Source organism: Ovis canadensis, chromosome 25, assembly GCF_042477335.2.
Source record: "Ovis canadensis isolate MfBH-ARS-UI-01 breed Bighorn chromosome 25, ARS-UI_OviCan_v2, whole genome shotgun sequence".
Classification (NCBI taxonomy): domain Eukaryota; kingdom Metazoa; phylum Chordata; class Mammalia; order Artiodactyla; family Bovidae; genus Ovis; species Ovis canadensis.
In genome coordinates this window covers 51,214,175-51,231,532 of record NC_091269.1, presented here as the reverse complement: position 1 = coordinate 51,231,532, position 17,358 = coordinate 51,214,175, and positions in this window count along the sequence as shown.

Genomic DNA, 17,358 nt, shown 5'->3' with positions numbered 1-17,358 from the left:
CAACCATGGGACCTCTTCCTCTTCAGAAGGATTAAGAGCGCCCCCTCCCCGACCCCCAAGCCCTTCACTCTCCTCCTCCTTTTCCCTTTCTTGCAGATTTCATGCCTGAGTTTTTGTTGTTGTTTACTAACCTGACATGTAAATTAGATCGCATTCCCTTAGCAAGATGTTCAAAACGTTTCTGGGCTTATGGAAAATGTAGCTGTCAAACATTCATTCCATAAATAACACTGTTCATTGCTCACCTACTATGTCCCAACCCCAGTACCAGGTATTGAGTGGTGAACAGAATTTCTGTGACCCCTCTTTTTAGCAAATTAATGTAGTCACAGCACTATCCACAGAAATATAATACAAACAATATATGTAAGTTCCCATTTTCTAGTATCCGCATTTTTTAAAATAGTGAACTTAATTTTAGTAATCTATTTTAATTAACTCAACATATCTACAATATACCAATATGTAACCAATATAAAAATCATGAATGAGATATTTTACACTCCATATACTAAGTTTTCAAAATCCAGTGCATGTTTTAAGAGTACAACAAGTTTCAGGTTCTCAGCAGCCAGATGTGGCTGGAATATACTATATTCAGTCCAAAAAACACAGTCTGGGGAATTTCCTGGGTGCGGGGGGGTCCAGTGGTTAGGACTCTGCACTTTCACTGCTGAGGAGCTAGGTTCAAACCCTGGTCGGGGAACTAAGATCTCACAAGCCACGCCGCCAAAAATTTTTTAGAAAGAAGAAGAAAGAAAAGCATAGTCTGAAAGAGGCAGCAAACAAATGGACAATTACGAACGGCACTAAGAATCAGGAGACAGCTGCAGTGAGGAGGAAGGGGCAGCCGCTGCGAGCAGGGCCCGAGCTGGTGCCTGAAGGATGAGCAGAGCAAGCGGAAGGGTCCGCCAGGCAGGAGGGCTTATGGGAGGAGGGAGCTGGTCCCCGGAGGGCTGCTGGCGGGAGACCAGCCCCATGCTCTACTAGAGATCTGACCTGGGAGTGAGCCGAGGCCGGGCCCCCGAGAATGCCCACAGTCTCCTGTCCTTTTGAAGCTGCCCACTCAGCTCCTCCATTCACTGTCCAAGGAACTATCAGTGAACATCTCTCAAGGCTTAAACTGGCCCCAAATAATTTTCTGTTGCCTCTGAACCTGGCCCCAAACCCAAGACCTGTTTAAAGGTGGATAAGGACATGGCAACCCACTCCAATGTTCTCGCCTGGAGAATCCCAGGGACAGGGGAGCCTGGTGGGCTGCCGTCTATGGGGTCGCACAGAGTCGGACACGACTGAAGCGACTTAGCAGCAGCAGCAGCAGCAACCTATACTCGGAAGTCAGAGCCTAGCACTGAAAGCCTCGTTCTTGCTGCCTCAGGAAGCTCTCTGGCACAGAGTACACACTTTGTATACACTGTGTGCACTTGGACCTGGGCTTCCAAACTTCTGCATTTCCTGGAAGAGAGATTGCATCCAGGGGAAGCCAGGAGTTAGAAGAATCACCCTGCCATGCCCTTCCTCTGCACCACCACCAGAGCACAGGCTGTCACATACACCGGAGCTTGACAGAAGTAAACAAAACCAAACTCCCTGGATCGACTCCAGCAGTCTCCCAGGTACTCAAGACAAGCAGTATCTTCAGCCTTTTGTAAAACAGTGCTCAGTGTGGGCACAATGCTCAGTGTGGGCACAAATTTGCAGATTTGCTGATAAATCCATGGGTCCAGCAGAAACGGCCTTGGACTTTCCAAGACTCAAACTGTCGTCCTCACTCTGCCTGCCATTAGCAGCATTGCCTTAAGCACACCGCCTCCTGCTTTTGGTCTCAGTTTCCCAGTCTGTACAGATTAAACCCTCAGCCATGCCTGTCTGCTATAATGCTTCTTATGAGGCATCCAGGAAGCTGGAAGACTAAACCATTAGCCATGCTGCCAGAACATTGAAAGGAGCCAGTCACTGCTGATGGAGCCTGCAATCTCCACCAGTTCTCATGCCTCACTCTCGTCCCTTGGGGGAATGGTCCCAAGACCACTGTCCCAGAAGCTGAGTCCCAGAAGCTGAGTCCCAGGGGTCCTGGCCCCTTGTGGCAGCGTATGCCACTGCTTATCCTGGCACTCCCGAGCCCCCTTCCCTAATACTGTACTTAAACCACACTTTAGCCTACAGAGTTCATTCTTTTATCTCCCCCAGCAGAATTTAACTTCCAGAGGGACAGGAATTTGTTCTACTCTCTGCTGTAACCTCAGTGTTTAGCACGGTATGTACTAAAGACTTTAAAAATATTATCTCGAGTGAAGGAGTGGATTCTGCCTGGAATCCCCTCTCAGCAGCTGGAATCTAGGAGTGAGGGCCTTGGAGCCTTGGAGGCGTGGATTTGAATCCCTGCCCCATTTTCCAGCTTCGTCGCAGCTAGCCACCCCTAGTCCTGAGCCCAAACTCCGTGGAGGGTCTCCTGCTGGCTGCTGGATCTGATCAAGGACTGCAGGAGCCTGACTGCTGCTTGTCCTCACATCGCTTCCCAAAGGCTCAATTCCACCTTTGCCCAGAGAGGCCCCCTTGCAGGGCTAGAACCAAGGGTGAGGGGCCCCGACCACTGCCACCTCCCCTCCTCCCACTTCTGCCTGCAGGCTCGGGCCCCAACCCTGGCCCCAAACATAAGAGCCAGAGCCAAATGCTTCTAGCATATACCACCGTGGGTGATTTATTTAAGGGTCTCCAAATAATCACTTAAGTGTCACCATGGCAACCTGGAGAGTTGCCATGGAGATCGGAGCAGGAAACGTCCCCATGGAGACCCCTGGGAGACTCTCTAGGAAATCATTACCAGGTGGATGGGGCTTGGGAAGGGGGAGCTGGACAAAGAAGGGAGCCCCACGGTTCTGTGTGCTGGCAGGCGGAGGGGGTGAAGGGGCAGAATGGGAAAGACCAGCTTAAAAAGGCAGGCAAGTTAATGATCTCCACCAAGTCTAGGGGCCCATGTGATAAATAACTTCTGTTGTGTGCACAGAATATATCTGAAGGAAAAGACAGGAGACTAGTAAAATTGGTGGCCCTCCAGAAGGGAGAAGAGGAGAGAGATTTTTCACCGTATGGTCCTTTGTGTACTATTTTAATTTCTTTTATCAGAGGTATGTAGGTATTAAATATTCCAAAATTTTAAAAGTCATTTACAAAGCATTTACTACCTTAGATGTTTTACATCCTCAGAGCAGCACCATAAGGTAGGTATCATGTCTGTTACACAGATGGGGAAATGGTGGTTCAGAAAGGCCCACAGCCACACAGGTGAGTGGGAATCAAACCCAAGTTTCTCCAGCACCTCTAAGCAAGTCTGGATCCTCTGACCTGCCAGTGCCACACTGAGCACTTTAGGTAACTTTGGCCCCTGGAGCTCAATTTCCTCACCTATAAAATAGCTTGGCACTTTGGACAGGATGAAAGGTAAGGCACCAGGGAAACCCTAAGATCCCTCCACACACCCATGAAGGTGGCTACAATCTAAAAGAGAAACAGCAACAAGTGTTTGCCAAGCTGAGACATTCGTGCACTGCTGGTGGGGAGATCAGGAACTTCATACACAGCCGTAAAATGGTTCAGCTGTGTCTGAGCTGCCACAGCAAAACCCCACAGACTGTGTGGCTTAAGCTACAGACAGTCATCTCTCAGTTTTGGACAGTGACAGACTTTATTTTCTTGGGCTCCAAAATCACTGCAGATGGTGACTGCAGCCATGAAATTAAAAGACGCTTGCTCCTTGAAGAAACTATGACCAATAGACAGCATATTAAAAAGCAGAGACATCACTTTGCCGACTAAGGTCCGTCTAGTCGAAGCTATGGTTTTTTACAGTAGTCACGTATGTATGTATGTATGTATGTGAGATTTGGACCATAAAGAAAGCTGAGCACCAAAGAATTGATGCTTTAAAAAAATTTTTTATTTATGTATTTTTATTTGTTAATGTTACATTATTTATTTATTGGCCACACAGCATGGTATGTGGGATCTTAGTTCCCTGACCAGGAATGAAACCCATGCCTCCGGCAGGGGAAGCACAGAGTCTTAACTACTTAACCACCAGGAAAGTCCCAGAATTGAAGCTTTTGAACTGTGGTGTTGGAGAAGACTCTTGAGAGTCCCTGGACTGCAAGGAGATCAAACCAGTCAATCCTAAAGGAAATCAGTCCTGAATATTCATTGGAAGGACTGATGCTGAAGCTGAAACTCCAATACTTTGGCCACCTGATATGAAGAACTGACTCACTGGAAAAGATCCAGATGCTGGGAAAGATTGAAGGCAAGAGGAGAAGGGGATGACAGAGGATGAGATGGTTGGATGGCATCACTGACGCGATGGACGTGAGTTTGAGCAAGCTCTGGGAGTTGGTGATGGACAGGGAAGCCTGGCATGCTGCAGTCCATGGGATTGCACAGTCAGACTCGACTGAGCAACTGAATTGGAGTCCTAGATCAAGGTCCTAGCCTGCTTGGTTCCTCATGAGGGTCGTCTTGCTGATGTGCAGATAGCTAGTTTCTTGCTGGATCCAGGGTGGAGAGAGAAAGCTCTGGTGTCTATTCTTCTTAAAAGGACACTAATCCCATCATGCGGCCTCCACCCTCATGACCTCATCTAAACCTAATTATGTCCCCAAAGCCCTACCTTCTCATGCCATCACATTGGAGGTTAAGGCTTCACCTATGAATTAAAGCGAGCGGGGCAAGCAAACACTTAGTCTGTAACAAGCTACTTTGGGAAAACAGTCTGGTAGTTACACCAAAGGTTAAACATAGGTTTACCACGTGATGCAGCAATGCCACTCCTAGGTATGTCCCCAAGAGAATGCAAAACATTGTAACACGAAAGCTTGTGCATGAATGCTCATGGCAGCATTATCCATAATAGGCAAGAAGTGGAAGCAACCCAGATCCCCATCAGTGGATGAACAGATAAACAAAATGTGAAATACAATGAGTATATCATAAACATGATATATTCAGCCACAAAAATGAAAGAAGTATTGACTCATGCTACAATGGGGATGATCCTCAAAAGCACTCTACTTCATGAAAGAAGCCTCTGACAAGGGACCACACATGACCAATAAATGTTTAGAATAGGAAAATCTATGAAGACAGAAAGGACATCAGTAGTTGCCTGGGCCTGGGTGGATAGGAAGATTGGATGGTGACTGTTAATGAGTATGAGGTTTCTTGTGGGGGTAAATGTTCTAAAATCGATTGCGGTGACTGATGCACAACTCTAAATATTCTGCGTGCGTGTTCAGTTGCTTCAGTCGTGTCTGACTCTTTGTCATATAACCCTATGAACTGTAGCTTACCAGGCTCCCCTGCCCATGGGATTATCACGGCAAGAATACTGGAGTGGGTTGCCATGCTTTCCTCCAAGGGACCGTCTTGACCCAGGGAACAAACCCTTGTCTCATAGCTCCTGCATTGGCAGGTGGATTCTTTACCACTGGCACTGGCTTCTAAAAGCCACTAAATTGTTTACTTTAAATGGCTAAATTGTATGGTGTGTGAATGATATCTCAATAAAGCTATTTTTAAAAGAGTGAGGGAATTCCCCGGAGATCCAGTTGTTGGGATTCTGAGCTCTCACTGCCAAGGACCTGGCCAGGAAACTAAGATCTCATAAGCTATGTGGTGCAGCCAAAAACAAACAAACAAAAAGGAATAGGGAGTGAGAGGGAATGTACTTGCTCAAGGTTACACAGCCTTAGCAGCCAGGGATCTAAGACCTACCTCCCAGGCAGCCTCCTCCCACTCTTTCTGTTCTCTATAAGGGTGTCCAGAAGGGCCTCTACGTCTGCTTCCAAAATGAGCAGGTGCAAACTACTGAGGGCTTCAGATTGTGACCCCCACCCCCTGCCCCCAGCCACAGCAGCATTCTTTTTTTCTTTAATTGAAATATATATATTTGACTTACAATGTATTCATTTCAGGTGTACAACCTAGTGAGTCAATATTTTATATATTATGTATCATGAAACGATCACAATAAATCTAGTTATCATCTGTTAGCATCAGAGCAGCATTCTTTAGTAAACTGGGCAGCCTCAAGATTTCATTTGGAGAAAGAGTTCCACTGCCAAAAAGAAAGAAAAAAGTTTGAAAGCCATCGACCAGAGACAGTATTTTTAAGGAGGAAAGCAAAGTGACTAAGAACCTGAGCATGGGCCTTGTAAGAAGCATCTCTTCTGATTCTGATGCTTTGACATCTTGGGGCCTTGCTGACCCTGGAGAGACTGTGCCTCCCAGAATTAGCCAGTTTGCACAGGTAGTCAAGGGCTCTCCAGTGAGCACAGCTTTTACACACAAACCAATCAATTCAGATCCCATACCCCAAGCATTCTCTTCATCAAGTCCTTACAAAGCTCTCTCAGTCTAGGCAGCTATTTCCCTGCCCTAATCAGTCCAGAGCCCAGGATCAGACAAGTAGAGAGCCCTATGCCCCAGAGCCCACTGAAAGTTTTCAAACTAGTCAGTCTTATGCCTGCTTTCTTATCTCCCCTGTGCTCCTGCGGAAACCACAGTAAAGGCTCTTGCTCATGTTCTCTCTCCCCTTCTGCCTCCTGACTGACCCCAGTGCTTGCTGGTGCAACCCTGCATGGTGAGTAAAATACTATCTTTTCTTTCTTTCCTTGTCTTAAAGTGAGGTTGAACCGACATCAGTTTAGTTCAGTCGCTCAGTCATGTCCAACTCTTTGCGACCCCATGAATCGCAGCACGCCAGGCCTCCCTGTCCATCACCAACTCCTGGAGCTCACTCAGACTCACATCCATCGAGTCCACGATGCCATCCAGCCATCTCATCCTCTGTCGTCCCCTTCTCCTCCTGCCCCCAATCCCTCCCAGCATCAGAGTCTTTTCCAGTGAGTCAACTCTTTGCATGAGGTGGCCAAAGTACTGGAGCTTCAGCTTTAGCATCATTCCTTCCAAAGAAATCCCAGGGCTGATCTCCATCAGAATGGACTGGTTGGATCTCCTTGCAGTCCAAGGGACTCTCAAGAGTCTTCTCCAACACCACAGTTCAGAAGCATCAATTCTTCGGCGCTCAGCCCTCTTCACAGTCCAGCTCTCACACATATAACATTATATTAATTTCAGTTGTATAACATAGTGACTCAGTATTTGCATATAGTCTGCCCCCTATATCTAAGGGTTCAGCATCCATGGATTCAACCAACCATGGACAAAAATATTCAAACATACACACACACACAATTCTAGAAAGGTCTGGAAAGCAGAACTTGAATTTGTTGAACCAACAATTATTTACATTTATATTTATAACTATTTACATGATATTTACACTGAACTAGACATTATAAATAATCTGGAGATGATTTAAGGGAGGATGTGCATGGGTTATATGCAAATACTACACCACTTTATATAAGGGACTTGACCCAGATATTCTCAGAGGTCCTGGAGCCAATCCAGAGAAAATACCAACAGGTGACTACGACTGCAAAATGATCACCACAATAAGTCTAGTTAATGTGTGTCACCATACCAAAAAAAATTTTTTTTCTTGTGATGAGGATTTTTTTGTGCGTGTGATGAGGATTTTTAAGGTCTATTTTCTTAGCAACATTTTTTTTTTTTTTTGCTGAACCCCACGGCTTGTGAGATCTTAATTCCTTGACCAGGGATGGGACCCTGGGCCCCCAGCAGTGGAAGAAGCATGGAGTCCTAACCACTGGACCACCAGGGAATTCCCTCTTAGCAATTTTTAAATTTTTAAATACACAGTGCAGTGTTAAGAGTAGTCAACAAGCTGTACACATACTATCCTCTCAATGACGATCATCTCCTGATCTGCTGGCCTCATCATATCTAAATAAGGTCTACAATTTTTAAAGCAGACCTCAACATTTTAAAAACAAAATAAAGCAGGCTTCATTCTGCTCTAAGCTTGCCTTGGCTGCTTATGACCTCAGGCAAACTCCTTCACCTCCATGCTTCACTTTCTTCATCCATAAACCCGGTTACCCAGTTATCCGCTGAGCCTGCCTAAGGGCCCTCATATATTATCGTGTTGTATATATATAACTGTCTGTGGCTTGCACAGGGGGGCTGTGCCAAAGGCCCAAGTGGACACTCCCATCCAGACCCTGCTCTGCTTGCCGAGTTATGGATCTGCCAGGAGGAATGAGCATCTCATCCTACTTTTTAAAAAGACCCAAATGGTTCAGCAACGGTCCTGGCCCACCTCCTGGGGCTGCCGTCAGGATTAAAAGGGGGAAGAGAAGTGGAGCACCTAGGACAGCACCTAGCGCTGCAGAAGCAGTGTCACTGTGGTCTCTGGAAGGCAGGAGGGGGCTCCAGCTACTGTGATGACATCAAGGAAGGCTTCCATTTTTCACTTTTAGGGATGGGGGCTGTAGGCATACCTCAAGTTGATTTTATTTGACTCAAAGGAAGATGACCTGAGTTAACACCCAGGCTATGAATGAACAGGTATCTGTACGATTTGTATGATCACATTCATAGCAGCTTTATTCCCATGGCTAAATGGAAGGAACCCAAGAGCCCACTGATGGATGAACGGATGAAGATGTGGTGTTTCTATACAAGGCAATACTACTCATCTCTAAAAAGAATGAAATCTTGCCATTTGCAAGAACATGGAAGAACCTAGAGGGTATTATGCTAAGTAAAATAAGTCAGACAAAGAAAGACAAATACTGGTCTTCCCTGGTGGTCCACTGGTTAAGAATCCACCTGCCAACGCAGGGGACACAGGTTCGATCCCAGTCCGGGAAGATCCCACATGCTGCAGGGCAGCTGGGCTCAGTGCCTCAACTACTGAGGCTGCACTCTAGAGGCTGAGAGTCCCAACTACTGAAGCCTGTGCCCTTCTAGCCCGTCCTCCACAACAAAGAGCATTCCCTGCTCCCTGCAACTAGAGAAAGCCCGCACGCAGCAACAAAGACCCGGCACAGCCAGGAATAAACAAACGAAAAGAGAGAAAGACAAATATTATATGATTTCAACACAGTCCAAAATAAATAAAAAGACAAATACTGTATGATTTCACGTATAAATAGAATCCAAAAACAGAAACAAACGAACAAGTGTAACCAAACAGAAATGGAATCACAGATACAGAGAACCAACAGGTGGCTGCCAGAGGAGAAGGGATGCAGGAGAGAAATAGGTGAGGAAAATGAAGAGACATAAATTTTTAGTTACAAAACACATGAGTCATGAGTATGAAGTGTACAGAATAGAAAATACAGTCAATAACAATGTTATCATTTTGTATGGCAACAGAGGACAATTAGACTTATCACGGTGATCATTTTGAAATGTATAGAAATCTGGAATCACTATTTTGTGTACCAGGAACTAACAGCGTTGTAGGTCAATTATATTCAAAAACAAACAAACTCATAGAGAACGAGATCGGATTTGTGGTTATCATAGACAGAAGGTAGGAGGAGAGGGACTTGGTGATCAAAAGATACAAACTTCTAGTTATCAGATAAATAAGTATTAGGGATGTAATGTACAACATAACTCTAATCAACACTGCTGTATGCTATATACGAAAGTTATTAAGAGTAAATCCTGAGTTCTCATCCCAAGGCAAAAACTTTCTATTTCTTTAGTGCTGTGTCCGTATGAGATAAAGGACGTTTACTAAACTTATAGAGGTAATCATTTCATCATTTCAAGTCAAATCATTATTCTGTCCACCTTGAACTTAAACAGTGCTGTATGTCAATTAAATCAATAAAGTGGGAAGGAAAAAAAGAAAGAAAAAAGGAAGGAAATTTTGACATATTCTACAACAGGGGTGAACATTGAGAAGATTATGCTAAGTGAAAAGAGTCAGTAGCAATAAGACAACACTATACGATTTTCGCTTACAGGATGTACTTACAGCAGTCAGATTCAGAGACAGCGGATGTGGTCGTCAGGGCTTGAGGAGAGGTGGGAAGGAGGAGTTATTGTCTAAGGATGCAGTTTCAATTTTGCAAGATGAGAAAGTCGTGGAGATCGACTGTTCAACAAAGAGAATGTACTGGATGCCACTGAACTATACCCTTTAAAATGGTAAATTTATGTTATGTCTATTTTATCACAAGTTTTTTGAAAGTACAGCCAAGTCGTACTTCCCAACAAATCCATGCATGTGGCAATAATTACTGTTCGCCACCTTGTCCCATAGCAAAACTGTGCAAGGCAGTGGGAAATGATCTTTAAACTGTTTCCACACTGGTGAGGTCACAACACTTGTTTAGACTTCCTTGGGACTGGCAGGCTGAGCACTCTGTGACATGGGTGAGACGCTTTGCCCACACCAGTGATTATACTTTAATTACACACATACACACACACACGTACGGGTGCATTCGCTAATAGGACAGTAGAAAATGATGTCTGTTTTAATTGGGATTTCTTTGTCTTCTCCCAAGACTCAACTTTTTATTGACCATTTGTTTTCATTTTTCACAAGCTGCCTGTTCTTAATGACACAGGATTATCCAGGAGAGCAGGTGGGAGCACTTTTTTCCTAGCCCCATTGGTGTTTCAAACATCATTGCCCTAGTTTTGATAACTTCCTTTGCCTTTGTAACCAGAGTTCCTGGTAACAAGAAACAGAAACCAAATCCTGCCAATGACGTGGAAAAGTCTTGTTTTGTCTTTGGAAACATATCAGGCAGCTTCGAGAATCATTGTGAAGACTGGAAACCCACAATGAGAAAATGGGCAAAACCCAAGGGTAAATGGTGACAGAGAACCTAGGGACCCGAGGCACTGTGCCAGTGGGCCTGGTGCTGCCTTAGTCCCTGCTGCCAAAATAAGGCTCTCCAGGGACCAGGGGACAGAGGTAGTAAGGGGCTTTCATTTCTGTCCTGGGGAATGGGAGTCAATGGGAGGCCCTCACTCAATGGAGAAAAGGGGGATTTAGATGCTGGGCTGTTGAAAAGGTGATGCCCACCAAGTACTTAACAGTGTACAAAGCATCATGTCCATAAAAATAATGATCAGCGGTCTCCATCTTCTGTAGTTTTGCCATGTACGCAGCACCCTGCTAAACCTACTCAATGCTGTGACTGTTGATGCTTACAACGATCCTCTGAGGCTGGTATTACTCTCGCTGTTTTGTAAACGAGAAAGCCAAGTTCTAGCAAAAACAACAACAACAGAGAAAATGGAGTGGAGGAAATGATCAAAGAAATCCTTGAAGAAAATTTTCCAGGGACTTCCCTAGTGGCCCAGTGATTAAGAACCCACCTTCCAATGCAGGAGATGTGGGTTCAATCCCCAGTCAGGGAACTAAGATCCTACATGCCGCAGAGCAACTAAGTCTGAGAAGCACAACGAAAGATCCCATGCGCTGCAACTAAAACCCAACACAGCCAAAAATAAATACATAAGTAAATATTTTTAAACTTTTTTTCCCCAAAACTGAAGGACATGCATTTCCAGATTAAAAGGGCCCATTGAGTACCTGATGTAATGAATGAAAATAGACAACCCATACCAAGACAAATCATTATAATTCAGAACACAGAAAGCAAAGAGATCTCTCCAAAAGAACGGAAGATCAGGTCAGAAACTGGAATGGCTTGAACAGTCTCAACAGAAGCACCAAAAGGGAGAAGACCCTTCAGCAATGCTTCCAAAATTCTCCAGGAAAATTACCCACAACTTAAAATTTTATATCCAACCAAACTATCAATCAAGTTTGAAATTAAAAAAAAAAAAAAGACATTTCCTGTGATTGAAATGCTGTTAAATGATTAGAAAAAAATTTTTTTTCATGTATTCAAGAGGCTATTGGAAGATATGTTTCACCAAAATAAGTTTGTAAAGCAATAAAAAGACAGCAGGAATCTAACTCAGAAGATGTTAGTGAAGAAAGATCGCTAGATAAAAATAGTACAACAGGCCCAGGCAACACCTAGCCTAAATCTGATTAGGTCAGGAAGCTCCAGGAGAGATTGCTTCAAGAAAATGAACCTGATAGAACATCATCTAAAGGTAATGAGGGGAGATTTCAGTAACTGGAAGAGTTTGACATTGAGTACAAAGAAAACTAAGTGAATCGGGGTCAGGGGGATGATTAGTAACTGCAGGGAAAATAAAAGCTTATGCATGAAAAGAGAGGTAATCATAATCCATGCCATGGCTTTTAGCATAAACACATGGGAATAGTGTTCACCAACTGGTAATAATATAAACAGCAACTGTTGTTCTAGTCAAATCATTATACGGTTATATTGGGAGGATGGAGGCCAGGAAGGGATAGTGGGTTGTTGGAATGGAGAAGACAATAATAAGTAGTGCCTAAAGCTGAAAAAATCATTGAAGTAGTAATAAAACAATATTATTTAGGAAATTATGGCAAATGCCTCAAGAATGAGTCATAGAAATTGAAGGAGAGCTCTCATGAGGGAGAGAGCTTTTTCATAAGTTTTGCGCCACTATTTGCCTCTTGGAGCAACGTGAATGAATAACTGTAATGAAAATTAAAACTATGCTCTGATTTCTATCTTAGGATATACAAGCTGAGGCAGGCAGACACAGGAAACAGTGCAAAAGAGATACAGACATAGAATCCAGGATCCAAAAAGAAAACTTTCGTTGTAGACAGGGGAAGAAACAGTACACACAGGTAGGAGGAACAGCTGTGCTTCCAGAAACAGGCTGGCCCAAGCTAACTATTGTGACCTCCAGGAAACTGGCACATAGAAGACCACCTTTGAACTTGACCTTCCAGGAGGCAGCCCTGTTCTCCAGGGCAGGCACTGTGGGATGGATGTCCCTGGAATGCAAAAGCAGTCACGACTCCCGACCCTTTCCTCTGCTCCCCTCCATCGTCTGCCCATTCCTCCAGCAACCCCTGCTCAGGGCCCCTCAGGAATCCTGCCAGGAGGTGACAACTCTGCGCTCAGACTTGCAGAGATCAAATTGGCTTCAGGGATTAGGATGCTCCTCAGAGCCAGCAGACAAACCTGGCTTGGATTTGCACCCCACTCTTGCCCCCCACGTCCTCTATCCCCAGTCATGGTCATGTTTGCAGTATCTAGGCAGACAGCCCAGCCAACCCACCTGTGCAGCTTCCCCAGACATTCCACACCCAAACAGTGGTGCCGGGAGTGAAGCTGCAGAGAAAGGGAAGGAATTAGGAGAGAATTAAGGTGAGGAAGTGACTCAGCCCAGCATAAGCCTGCAGGCATCCGGAGGAGCTCTCACAAGGCAGTGTGGCCGCTTGTTTCGGCTTTCAAGTTGGCTTGGGAGCATTGCTGAAATGTGACTCGCTCTGCTCCACTGAGCACAGAGGGTGGAGGGGAAAGTTGGCTGGGCTCCTGCTCCCCACCTCCACTCCCAGAGCATCTCTGGTGGGACCAGCAGGGGAGAGTGGGAGGCAGGGATGGGCTTGGGAGTCCTTGGACTTGGCATGCCTGTGAGTTTCTTTCTCCTAGATTTGCTTGCTTTATGCAGAGTGAGGCCAGGTTGGAGAGGTTGCCCTAGGGACTGGCCACCTCTTGCTTACCCCTAAGGAGCTGCCCACCAAGGTGACTGAGGGTGGGTTGTTGGCACCTGATAGGCAAGGATAAACCCCTTGGGGCTCAGAAGAAAGCCACTGTTCTGTAGAGGGTGTGCGGTCTCACGGTTAATTCTATTCAGGTTCTTGACTATTTCTTCATGGAAAAAACCCTGGGAAACACAACTATCCCATCCGTTTGTGGTGAAATCATTCAGTCATTCCACAAACATTCTGTATGCCAAAATCAGGGATTATTTAGTGAGAATTTAAAAACAAAACCACCTCACACCCATTAGGATAGCTACTATTCAAAAAGCATGTCAACTATACAATTGACCCTTGAACAACATGGATTTGAACTGCACAGGTCCACTTAGACACAAAACTTTTCAATAGTAAATACTACAGTTACTATCATGGTCCATGGCTGGATGAATCTAAGGATTTGGAGGAACCTAAGGTATGGAGAGCTGACTATAAATTATACAAGGATTAATCCTGCCTTGTTCATGGGTCACTTCGCTTCAATAAGGAAGTATAAAAAGAAAAACCCAGAAAATAACAAGCAGTAGTGAGGATGTGCAAATATGGGATCCCTTTTTCACTGATGGTGGGAATGGAAAATGATGTAGTCACTGTGGAAAACAGTATCATGGTTCCTGAAAATATTACACAGAGAATTACCATATCGATCCAGCAATTCTGCTTCTGGGTATACATCCGAAAGGATTGAAAGTGGTATCTCATGGAAGTATTTGTACGCCCATGTTCATAGCAACATTATTCGCAATAATCAAGAGGTGGAAGCAACCCGAGTGTCAGTGAATAGATGACTGGATAAACAAAATGTGGTAAATACATGCAGCAGAATATTATCCAGGGTTATAAAGAAAGGCAATCCTGTCACATGCTACAACATGGACGAACCATGGGGACCTTACGCTAAGTAGAACAGGCCAGTTACACGGGGACAAATATTGCATGATCCCACCTATATGATGTCGCATACCTAGAGTAGTCAGAGTCACAGACACAGAAGGTAGAATGGGGGTTGCCAAGGGCAGAGGGGAGAGGGGATTGGGAAGCTGTCCTCTAATGCATGTAGAGTTTCAGTTCTGCAAGATGAAACAGAGTTCTGGAGATCGCTTGCACACCAGTGTGAATATACTTAACACTACCGACCTGTATACTTAGAAGTGATTAAGAAGGGACTTCCCACTTCCCTAGTGGCGCACTAGATATAAGAATCTACCTGTCAATGCAAGGGACATGGGTTCCATCCCTGGTCCAGGAAGACTGCACATGCCACGGTGCAACTAAGCGCCACAGCTGCTGAAGCCCTGAGACGCCACTGCAGCGAGAAGTCCACGCACCGCGAGGAAGAGCAGCCCCCACTCACTGCAACCAGCTGAAGCCTGTGCAGAGCAACGAAGACCCAACGCCGTCAAAAGTAAATAAATGCATGCTTTCTAAAATGATTCAGATGATAATTTTTATGTTACAGATATTTTAAGCGTAATTATAATAATCATAATTTGACTTTTATTTATTTAGAAGAGACACAATTCCTCCACCAACATTCCCAGATCTAGCTGGGCAGAGAGACAGGAGGATGGCCACATAACACAACACCTGACATGTAATAGGTGCCCAGTGACGATTTGTTGAACACTTGGTGGAGAGGACTACAAACAAGAAGGGAGCTGTTACAGGGATGCACAGAGGCATTTTGCTCAGGGGTGAAGAGGGGTGGGTTATGGAGAAAAGGTCATTTGAGCCATATTCTCAAACAGTGGGTTTGACCAAACCAGAGAATTCTGGTTACCACATCAGTTTTAGGACTTTGAGGAAACTCCCTTTGAGCCTCAGTTTCCTCATATGTAAAAAAGCAAAAATACCAACACCATAGATTAAATGAGGAAATGTATGTCAATAGGCTAAGACTAACTGGCACATAATACACACTCGTTTAATGGTAACTTCCAGTATCGTTGCTATTGTTATCATCATCGTCATCGTCATCATTGCCATTATTATATTTTGGCCCATTTTTGACAATGGGTGTGTGCTCAGTTGCTCAGTCGTGTCTGACTCTTTGCAACCCCATAGACTCTAGCCCGTCAGGCTCCTCCGTCCATGGGATTTTACAGTCAAGAACACTGGAGGAGGTAGTCATTCTCTTCTCCAGGGGATCTTCCCTACCCAGGGATCGAACCTGTGGCTCTTGTGTCTCCTGAATTGGCAGGCAGATTCTTTACCACTGTGCCACCTGGGAAGTCCATTTGGACAGTGGTAAGTTAAAGCTAAAAAGATAGGTCAGGGTCAGATTACAAAGGGCCTGGGGAGCCAAAAGTTTGGTCATATTTTTCTAGCCAGAAGCCTTGGAAGACTTTTGAGATGGAGAATTTCTGGGTTGTTAAAAATGTATTTGCATGCAGTTAATTTTATATGCTTACCTTATTTACCTAGGCTGGATGGATGGGCTTCTGGGCCCATCCCATTTGGTTTCAATGCAGTGTTCATGTTTCAAAGGGACATTAAATACCAGTTAATTAGGAGAGGTCTGGGAGAAAAGCCCTAACTTTAAAAAATCAGGAGTAGAGGACCCAGAGAGAAGGATGGCAACACTATAGCCGGAAGAAAAATACTTACTGTAAAATTGACCATGAGGGCACTACCTAGGTTTCTAGGCGAACAGATAGTGTAACTTGCAACGCTTAAGAATGTCGCCTTGTTAAAGACGTATTTTACCCTCCAGTATTTTGTGTCGTGGGATATGTCAGTGTGTATGTTTACCCAGGGAAGCAATTAGGCAGATCTGCTTACAAGTGCTCTTCTGGGCTAGGCCAGTCTATGGCAGACATTGTTCATTGTCCTACAAATCTATTCTCTCTTCTTCGTTAATGATGGAACTCTCAACTTTTAGCTGGGCGTGTTGGTACCGAGAATAAAGACTACATTTCCTACAATCAATCACTTGCAGTTTATTGTGTCCATAAGATTAAGTCTGGCCAATGGGAAATAAGAAGAAGTGGCTTGCGTGAATTTCTGAAAGTATATTCAAAGAAAAAGGGTGAAACCTTTTTTCTTCCTCCTTTTTGTCGGCTGGAATTTAGATGTGATGGCTGGAGCTCAAGCAGTCTTCTGGGAGTTTAAGCAGCTCAAGCCCTGTGCAGAGGAGAATGAAGCCCAGTGGAAGGATCCTATACCATGGGGTACCAAACCAGCTGACTTACTGTCTTCATTTATGTGGGAAAAGAATGCACTTTTTTTCTGGCTGCAACCACTTCAGAAAACAGGCATCACCTGGTAAAGTTAAACATTGCATACCCCATGACTCAGCAATTCCTCTTAAATATAGAAGAGATGGGCGCATGGGCCTTGATACCATAGGAGATGCATACACCAGCATCGCTAGCATCACCAAAGACTTGACGCAGTCCTAGTGACCATCACTAGAAGCAAGCCAAGGAAACGGGGGCTGTGTTTATACAATAAAATGGACCACACAGCAGAGAGAAGGAATGAACCATGATGGCGTGGGCAAAACTCCAGAAAATGGGCACGCCACAAAAGAAAATGTGCCAGTGTGGAACACTGAAAGCCAGGTAACTCTAGACAGCGTGTGGTCTAGGGGTATATGCATTTATATGGGCTTCCCAGGTGCCTCAGCGGTAAAGAATCTGCCTGCCGATGCAGGAGACACGGGTTCAATCCCTGGGTTGGGAAGATCCCCTGGAGGAGAACGTGGCAACTCACTCTAGTATTCTTGTCCGGAGAATGCCTTGGACGAGAGGAACCTGGCGGGCCACAGTCCATGGGATCCC